The sequence below is a fragment of the Somniosus microcephalus genome, unplaced genomic scaffold (assembly GCF_052327205.1).
Source record: "Somniosus microcephalus isolate GS21.2 unplaced genomic scaffold, FLI_Smic_1.0 unresolved_chr4, whole genome shotgun sequence".
NCBI classification, from domain to species: domain Eukaryota; kingdom Metazoa; phylum Chordata; class Chondrichthyes; order Squaliformes; family Somniosidae; genus Somniosus; species Somniosus microcephalus.
This window is the reverse complement of record NW_028225182.1, coordinates 16879190-16889453: the sequence shown is the minus strand read 5'-3', so window position 1 is coordinate 16889453 and position 10264 is coordinate 16879190. Positions and strand designations below refer to the sequence as shown.

The window sequence follows — 10264 nt, the reverse complement described above, 5'->3', positions numbered from 1 at the left end:
GTTTTAGCGGGTAGCCCTTGTCGCCCAATATCCATGCGGATCCTGTAGGCAATTTGCTGAGAGAATCATACAATTTAGAGTTACGGAGGACGAAGGAGTCATGATTACTCCCCCGGTGTCCTGAATTAACGTTTAGGATCCTCAGGTGCGCATCACATAATATCATTACATGCAATGAATGATACCCCTTCCTGTTAATGAATGTCACAGGTGCATCCTTGGGTGTCTTCAATGCAATATGTGTTCCATCGACGGCCCCAATCACTTTGGGGAATCCAGCAATGCGATGAAATGCTAAGGCCATCTCCTTCTGATGACGAGCGGACAAGTCATACATAATGAAATCAGAAATCCTACGGCAAATGGCTGCTGTGACCTGGTGAATGCAGACCCTCGCAGCATTCTTAGAGATGTTGGTTATGTCACCGGTGCCTGCTTGAAATGATCCACTTGCAAAGAAGTTCAATGCTGTGGTTACCTTCATGTTCACTGACAAGGCAGTACGGGTCTTTGAGCGTGGTTCCAAGTCTGCCTTCAACATATCACATAGTCGTCCAATTGCCTCTTTACTGAAGCGCAGCCGCCTGATACACAACTCCTTGGACAGCATTTCAAATGATCGCCCCTCCCTGTAAACTCTGTGGGGTGGGTAGTTGTTCCTTCTGATCAGGAGAGGTTCATGGTTCCTAAATCTTCTACGTTGCTCCCTGGCATTCCTATTTCTTTGAAGCAAATAAAGAAATAGCATCACGGCAAAATTTCTACACCAGGGCATGTTCCTCGCTCACAGGACTACTCCTCACACAGACGTACCTGTATGGAGTAAATGGAAATAGTTGTTACACTTATTTTAATAAACTGAGTGCCTATAACATCAACTCGGCCTATGACAGGAAGCATGCTTTAACGGCTTGCAAACACATCCTTCCCGCCTGATGAATATCACAGGCCTACATATTTTTCGTAAATTGCATACATAAATACATTCATCCATGTACTGAAAGGAATACATACATAAATGCACATCCTAAATGGAAAATATAAATACATACATACAATCATACATACATACTTACTAAATATTACTGATGACAATAACATTTTGTAAGCATTTTATTATTTATAAAACATTAAATTTCACATTTTATAAAAATAAATTCAACGAGGCCTTGGCCACAGCCACAGTTGCTCCTTCTAACTACAGTTCTGAAAACCCGTTTTAAACAAAAAAAAATTTTTAAACTTACCTCAGCCTTTCTTAAAATTACTTTCCTCCCTTTCCCAAACAGAAATTGAAGACTTTCAGAAGCTCCACGATGACAGACTTCTTCCTCCGCAGCTTCTCGATAGCTTTACTCCTGCTTTTTTCATGTGTAAGTTGTCAGGACTTACCCTCACTGAATCCATGAATGAAATCGACGAAGTTCACTGCGCACGCGCTGCCTGTGCAGTCGCATGCGCTGTGCCTCTGAATCCCTTCGTTCAGAGGACTGGAAATGCCGGTTTTCCCCGCATGCGCTGTGCATGCTGAACACGAGCAGTTCCTCCGGCCAGACGCGTGAGTACCCCGACCGTACTCACGCGTTCAGAGACGAATTACTGGGCCATTGACAAGGTGAGAAAGCGCTTTGCGATCAGAAAATTGCCTGAATCCCTGTGGTTACGGAAAGGGCTTTTGATGCTTGATTTCCTTACACACCTTGGAATTCAGGTGAACCTGGTTCATGGTTTGCAGAACAATTTAAACCCCTGGGTTAAACCAGAGGGAAGGAAATTCGGCTGTTTAATGAGTTTGAAAGGAACATTTTTGACTTGTGCATTTCGGTCAGAGAAATGCCAGTGAAAGGAAATCATTGCAGAAAGAACGATTCTGTAGTGTCCCTTCTGTCTGAACAGTGCTTTCTCGATGCTTAATTACGCAGAGGTTTCCGTAGTGTAGCGGTTATCACGTTCGCCTCACACGCGAAATGTCCCCAATTCGAGACTGCACGGGAACATTATTTTTCTGTGAAATAAATTTAACAGGTTTCTTGTGTCAGAAGCAACGAATAATTTAAAGCAGACTCCTAAAATACACAGTGTGTAAATTCTGATAGGGTATAAATCTTCGTCAATGAGTAAACTTTCACACATTATTAAAGTTAAATTACTCAACTTTCGACTGTCCCTTACTGTGAGCATTTCTTTCATTCTGCAAAACAACGCTTTCGGTTAATGAATGTTGATTAAAACAATTAAACCACTAAACTACCAGAACACACATTAAAGAGTTGATGACAATTGCTGATATTTCTTATCTTTTTTCTGGTGCTTTTTCAGCTCTTGGTCCTTTTCAGCTCCTGACTGCGGATATTCCTCTGATTAAACGTGAACAAACTGAAATATCTCGCAGCCCCGGCCTCGGTTAATACCAACAGATCTAAGCCGCATTTCAGGCCCGAAAACAAACCCATTAATTATTCGCTTCTCCCCAGCTCCAGAGTTCAGACTGTTATTGCCCATCCCTGGAGCTGCAAGATACCAGGGACACGGGACAAACCTCCCCATACACCGAGCACAAGCGCAGGAAAACCCCAGGGGAGATGATATCCCGGTCACTGAGCCTTCAACAGCATTGAACAAGCACCCGGACGGAAACATTCTTCATGCGGAAGTGATGAGATGCAGAAATTACCGGAACAAGCCAGGATGGCCGAGCGTTCTAAGGCGCTGCGTTCATGTCACAGCCTCCTTCTGGAGGTGTCTGTTCGAATCCCACTTCCGACAGTCTTTGCTTTTAACTACCAAGCGGAACTCAATTATTTTCACACCACTGTCAAGCACTTTGGGTCTTCCCTTAAAAGTGGGATTCAGCAGTTCACCTGCTCCATTCACATAGAAACATAGAAGAAAGGAGCAGGAGTGGCTCCAGCCCGGTCACAACAGCATGTCTGAGCCGCGTTTCTGCAAACTACACAAAGCATAAAACCTGCTGACAAGGGTGGTGCTGTTGCTGTTTGGCGAACCGACCTCTAGCTAGCGGAAGCTGTACGCCAATTCTCCAACAGCTCCTCCTACCTCCGCCTGGACCATGACCCCACTACCGAATATCAAGTCACCATTTGAAAGACTGTCACTGACCTCGTATGAGAAGAGATTGAGTAAACTAGGCCTGCAATCTCTTGAATTCGGAAGGATGAGAGGGGATCTCATTAACCATGCAAAATTATTACAGGGTTTGATCGGTTGGATGCTGGGAGAATGTTTCCCTTGGCTGGGGAATCACAGAATCACAGAACCCCCACAGTGCAGATAGAGGCCATTTCGGCCCATCGAGCCTGCACCGACACAGATCCCACCCTATCCCTGTAGCCCCACACAGATCCCACCCTATCCCTGTAGCCCCACGTATTTAATCCCCTAACACTAAGGGTCAATTTATCATAGCCAAATCAACCTAACCCGCAGATCTTTGGAGTCTAGAACCAAGGGCCACAGCCTCAGGATAAAGGTTAGGCCATTCAGGACTGAGAGGAGAAGAAATTTCTTCACACAGAGGGAGTTGAATCTTTGGAATTCTCTACCCCAGAGGGCTGTGGATGCTCAGTCATTGGGTATGTTCAAAACAGAAGTCGGTAGATTTCTGACTGGTAAGGGCATCAAGGGATATGGCGATAGGGCCGGTGAATGGAATTGAGGCAGGAGGTAAGCCATGATCTCATAGAATCCCCTACACTTGCTTAAAAATCTGTTCCATTACCTCTTTTTTCCAATTCTGACGAAAGGTTATCGACCTGAAACGTTGACTCTGTTTCTCTCTTCGCAGAAGCTGCCTGACCTGCTAAGTATCTCCAGCATTTTCTGTTTCAATTCAGATTTCCAGCATCTGCAGTATTTTCTCACTTCGCATTTCTTTCATTGTGCAAAACAAGGTTATCGCTCAATTAATGATGCTTTGCAAGCAACATAATAGTTTAACCAAATAAATACCGCCCAACGTGGGGCTCAAAGTCACGACCCTGAAATTAAGAGTTCCATGCTCTACCGACTGAGCTAGCCGGGCCTGTTGAAAATATATTTCATTGTCGCTGATTGCAGTCAGGTACCTGGTGGCTCCGGCTCGGTCACAACAGCATGTCTGAGCTGCGTTTCTGCAAACTACGAAACAAGTTCTCCAGAAGCCCAAGACGTATAAGGAACTCAAGCAGCAAAATCCCTTTCATTAACCACAGGGGTTCAGGCAATTTTCTGATCGCAAAGCGCTTTAGTCCTTGTCAATATCTCTTGTCTATTTCCCGGAGATTCCCGATTCTGTCTTTCTCTCTGGATCTGTTTATTGTGTCTGTGGCCACCTGCGGGTTGATTTTAAAGGAATACCTGTGTTTGTGTCTGCTTGTTACGTTAAACAAATGAGGGCATCAGGCGCTTCTGTGCATGACACTGAGGAATCAGGAGAAGGCAGGAGGAATGAAACAGTGTTTGTGGAACGTGTATATATAAAAACAGCGCAACTGCTATTGTAGGACTTCTTTGCGTAACGGTAGCGTGTCTGACTCCAGATTAGAAGGCTGCGTGTTCAAATCACTTCGGGGTCACTGTTCTTCTGAATAATTCCAGAATTATTGTTTTCTTTGCCGTTTCACAGTAACCAGACACTTGCTCCAAAGACTGTGTCACTCTTTCCCCAGTGTCAGGGAGAGAAGCGCCACAATTCCTCATTTATTTAATGTGTCAAGACACAAGCACAGGTATTCGCTCAAAATCAACCTGCAGGTGGTCACACAGAATAAACACAGCCAGAGAGACAGGCAGAATCGGGAAACACCGGCAAATGGAAGAGAGATATTGACAAGGTGAGAAAGCGCTTTGCGATCAGAAAATTGCTTGAATCTCTGTGGTTAATGAAAGGGCTTTTGATGCTTGATTTCCTTACGCACCTTGGAATTCTGGTGAACCTGGTTCGTGGTTTGCAGAACAATTTAAACCCCTGGGTTAAACCAGAGGGAAGGAAATTCGGCAGTTTAATGAGTTTGAAAGGAACATTTTTGACTTGTGCAGTTCGGTCAGAGAAATGCCAGTGAAAGGAAATCATTGCAGAAAGAGTGATTCTGTAGTGTCCCTTCTGTCTGAACAGTGCTTTCTCGATGCTTAATTAAGCAGAGGTTTCCGTAGTGCAGCGGTTCCCACGTTCGCCTCGCACGCAAAAGGTCCCTGGTTTGAGCCCGGGCGGAAACATTATTTTTCTGTTAAATAAATTTAACAGGTTTCTTGTGTCAGAAGCAACGAACAATTTAAAGCAGACTCCTAAAATAAACAGTGCGTAAATTCTGATAGGGTATAAATCTTCGTCAATGAATAAACTTTCACACATTATTACTCAACTTCCGACTGTCCCTTACTGTGAGCATTTCTTTCATTCTGCAAAACAACGCTTTCGGTTAATGAATGTTGATTAAAACAATTAAACCACTAAACTACCAGAACACACATTAAAGTGTTGATCACAATTCTGATATTTCTTATCTTTTTTCTGGTGTTTTTTCAGCTCTTGGTCCTTTTCAGCTCCTGACTGCGGGTATTCCTCTGATTAAACGTGAGCAAACTGAAATATCTCGCAGCCCCGGCCTCAGTTAATACCAATAGATCTAAGCCGCATTTCAGGCCCGAAAACAAACCCATTAATTAGTCGCTTTTCCCCAGCTCCAGAGCGCAGATTGTTACTGCCCATCCCTGGAGCTGCAAGATACCAGGGACTCGGGACAAACCTCCCCAAACACCGAGCACAAGCTCAGGAAAACCCCGGGGGAGATGATATCCCGGTCACTGAACCTTCAACAGCATTGAACAAGCACCCGGACGGAAACGTTCATCATCCGGAAGTGATGAGAGGCAGAAATTAATGAAGCAAGTCAGGATGGCTGAGCGGTCTAAGCCGCTGCGTTCAGATCGCAGTCTTTTCTGGAAGTAAGGGTTCGAATCTCACTTCTGACAGGCTTTAGTTTTAATTACCAAGCGGAACTCATTTATTTTCACACCACTCTCAAGCACTTTGGGACATCCCTTAAAAGTGGGATTCAGCAGTTCACCTGCTCCATTCACATAGAAACATAGAAGATAGGAGCAGCAGTAGGCCATTCGGCCCCTCGAGCCTGCTCCGCCATTTAATGAGATCATGGTTGATCATCCACATTCAGTACCCTGTCCCTGCTTTCTCCCCATATCCCTTTATCTCTTTAGCCTTAAGAAATATATCTAACACCTTCTTGAATATATTTAATGAATTGGCCTCAACTGCCTTCTGTGGTACAGAATTCAACAGGTTCACCACTCTCTGGGTGAAGAAATTCCTCCTCATCTCAGCCCTAAGTGGCTTACCCCTATCCTTAGACTGTGACCGCTGGTTCTGGATTCCCGCACCATCGGGATCATTCTTCCTGCATCTAGTGTGTCTAGTCCTGTTAGAATTTTGTAAGTTTCAATGACATCCCCTCTCGTTCTTCTAAACTCTAGCGAATATAAGACTAATCATCTCAATCTGTCTTCATATGTCATTCCTGCCATCCCATGTATCAAACTGGTGAATCTTCGCTGCACTCCCTCCATGGCAAGAACATCCATAAGGTGACCAAAGCTGCACACAATACTCAAGTTATGGTCTCACCAAGGCCTTGTACAACTGCAGCAAGACATCCTTGCTCCTGTTCTCGAAACCTCTCACTATAAAGGCCAACATTTGCCTTCTTAACCACCTGCCGCACCTGCATGCTTACCTTCAGCGATTGGTGCACACGGACACCCAGGTCTCATTGCAGTTCCCCTTTTCCCAATCTATTGACATTCTGATAATAAGCTGTCTTCCTGTTTTTGCTACCAAAGTTGCTAACCTCACATTTATCCACATTATACTGCATCTGCCATGCTTCTGCTAAATCACCTAACCTGTCCATATCATACTGGAGTTACTCTGTATCCTCATCACAGCACACATGCCCACCCAGCTTTGTGTCGTCTGCAAACTTGGAGTTATTACATCTAGTTCAACCTTCTAGATCATTAATATATATTGTGAGTAGCTGGAGTCCTAGCACTTATCCCTGCCCTACCCCACTAGTAACTGCCTGCCACTTGGAAAAAGACCCGTTTAGACATACTCTTTGCTTCCTGTCTGCCAACCAGTTCTCTATCCAAGTCAGTACCTTACCCCCGATCCCATGTGCTTTAACTTTGCACGCCAATCTCCTATTTGGGACCTTATCGAAAGCCTTCTGAAAGTCCAAATACACCACATCCACTGGTTCTCCCTTATCTATTCCACTAGTTATATCCTCAAAATTTTTTAACATTTCCATCTGACCTGGTACTGAAAGTGGAGACGGTTCCACAGTGTAGCAGTTATCACGTTTGCGGAATCAATTTGTTGGAACTTGCTCCTTCTGCTTTTCCAGGGGCGAGATTGCTCTCCTGTGTGAGGAAATAACAACTAAGAACAAAAGAATTAGGAGCTGGAGTAGCCCATATATTGTGTAAAATGAGATATGGTTAACAGTTAACAGTTAACATGCAAAGCACAAAACCTGCTGACAAGGGTGGTGCTGTTGATGTTTGGTGAACCGACCTCTACCTAGCAGAAGCTGTACGCCAACTCTCCAACACCTCCTCCTACCTCCGCCTGGACCATGACCCAACTACCGAATATCAAGTCACCATTTGCAAGACTGTCACTGACCTCGTATGAGAAGAGTTTGTGTAAACTAGGCCTGCAATCTCTTGAATTCGGAAGAATGAGAGGGGATCTCATTAAGCATGCAAAATTATTACAGGGTTTGATCGGTTGGATGCTGGGAGAATGTTTCCCTTGGCTAGGGTGTCTAGAACCAGGGGCCACAGCCTCAGGATAAAGGTTAGGCCATTCAGGACTGAGAGGAGATGAAATTTCTTCACACAGAGGGTGGTGAATTTTTGCAATTCCCTACCCCAGAGGTCTGTGGAGGCTCAGTCATTGGTTATGTTCAAAACAGAAGTCGGTAGATTTCTGACTGGTAAGGGCATCAAGGGATATGGCGATGGGGCCGGTGAATGGAATTGAGGCAAAAGATCAGCCATGGTCTCATAGAATCCCCTACACTTGCTTAAAAACCTCTTCCATTACCTCTTTTTTCTCGTTCTGACGAAAGGTTATCGACCTGAAACGTTACCTCTGTTTCTCTCTTCGCAGAAGCTGCCTGACCTGCTGAGTATCTCCAGCATTTTATGCTCAATTCAGATTTCCAGCATCTGCAGTATTTCCTCAGTTCGCATTTCTTTCATTGTGCAAAACAAGGTTATCGCTCAATTAATGACGCTTTGAAAGCAACATAAAAGTTAATGAAATAAATACCGCCCAACGTGGGACTCGACCCCACGACCCTGAAATTAAGAGTCTCATGCTCTACCAACTGAACTAGCCGGGCCTGTTGAAAATGTACTTCATTGTCGCTGATTGCAGTCATGCACCTGGTGGCTCCGGCCCGGTCACAACAGCATGTCTGAGCTGCGTTTCTGCAAACTACGAAACAAGTTCTCCAGAAGCCCGAGGCGTATAAGGAACTCAAGCAGCAAAATCCCTTTCATTAACCACAGGGGTTCAGGCAATTTTCGGATCGCAAAGCGCTTTATTCCTTGTCAATATCTCTTGTCTATTTCCCGGAGATTCCTGATTCTGTCGTTCTCTCTGGCTCTGTTTATTGTGTCTGTGGCCACCTGCGGGTTGATTTTGAAGGAATACCTGTGTTTGTGTCTGCTTGTTACGTTAAACAAATGAGGGCATCAGGCGCTTCTGTGCATGACACTGCGGAATCAGGAGAAGGCAGGAGGAATGAAACAGTGTTTGTGGAACGTGTGTATATAAAAACAGCGCAGGCTATATTGTAGCGCAACGGTAGCGCGTCTGACTCCAGATCTAGAAAGCTGCGTGTTCCAATCACGTCGGAGTCACTATTCTTTCGGGTAATTCTAGAATTATTGTTTTCTTTGCCGTTTCACAATAACCAGACACTTGCTCCAAAGACTGTGTCACTCTTTCCCCAGTGTCAGGGAGAGAAGCGCCACAATTCCTCATTTATTTAATGTGACTAGACACAAGCACAGGTATTCGTTCAAAATCAACCTGCAGGTGGTCACACAGAATGAACAGAGCCAGCGAGACAGGCAGAATCGGGAAACACCGGCAAATAGACGAGAGATATTGACAAGGTGAGAAAGCGCTTTCCGATCAGAAAATTGCCTGAATCCCTGTGGTTAAAGAAAGGGCTTTTGATGCTTGATTTCCTTACACACCTTGGAATTAAGAAGAACCTGGTTCGTGGTTTACCCTGGGGCCGAGCCACTCGGCGCCTCGCTGCAATCGAAGACAAAAACGTATCAGCTTCTCCGGCCCGACAAGCTCAGTCGGTCGGGACTTTTAATTGTAGGGTCGTGGGTTCGAGCCCCATGTTGGGAGAATTATTTTTGTTCAACTTTTATATTGCTTTCACGGAAAAGCATAATTAATTATCCGATAATATTCTTTTGCCCAATGAAAGAAATGATAACTGAGCGAGAGTCGATACTTCAATCACTTTATTTTTGCTTTGCATGTTAACTGTTACCCATATTTCATTTTACACACTGTGCTTTAGGAGTCTGGGTTAAAGTGCTCATTGCTGATGACACCAGGAATCTGGGCCAACTTTTGTTATATTGAACAGGAAAATATAATCAGCAGTGAACATCAAATTCCATGGTGCTGATTTTCAGATTCTACGCAGCCCGAATAGGAAAAAAGTGATATCATTTTAACAGTGAAGATTTGGAAGTAAGTGTTACTCGTATTTGTGCTTTTAATTAAAGTTTGTGGCGTCTGACTCCCGTTCATGTCTCTGAATAAGAAAGGAGGGGCTTGTCGTTGACCAGACTGCACTGCGCCTGGTGTTTGTGAGCTCATCCTTTATATTGAGCGGTTTCTTGTTCTTTAACCGGTGTCAGCTTTCGCTCAGCGTTTACTTCGTAGCACCACCTACTTTCTAAGTTTCGAACTCTGTCTCACTGCGGGCGCAGTATGGGCTTATTATTGTCATTTTCAATCCCCTTCTTCAACACCGAAACACATTATAGCAGTAATTTTAATTTAGCACTGTGACATTTTTCGAGGGCATCATAAAATTATTCAATAACGTATTCTTATTAGCGCTGCGAGATGGGTTCGATTCCCAGTTAGGGAAGAAATTTTGGTATCACCGTTTTTTATTCATGAATGCGATGTAATTTT

The 10264-nt window shown here is 44.3% G+C and overlaps 2 non-coding genes across 2 annotated transcripts; one reads left to right on the top strand and one right to left on the bottom strand.

Annotated features, from left to right (window-relative positions):
* The first annotated feature begins 5141 nt into the window (after positions 1 to 5141).
* Positions 5142 to 5214, top strand: trnaa-cgc (transfer RNA alanine (anticodon CGC)). Its single transcript has one exon. It is a non-coding gene; the product is annotated as a tRNA-Ala (tRNA).
* A 3142-nt stretch (positions 5215 to 8356) lies between these two features.
* On the bottom strand, positions 8357 to 8429 carry trnak-cuu (transfer RNA lysine (anticodon CUU)). Its single transcript has one exon. It is a non-coding gene; the product is annotated as a tRNA-Lys (tRNA).
* Between the last annotated feature and the right edge of the window lie 1835 nt (positions 8430 to 10264).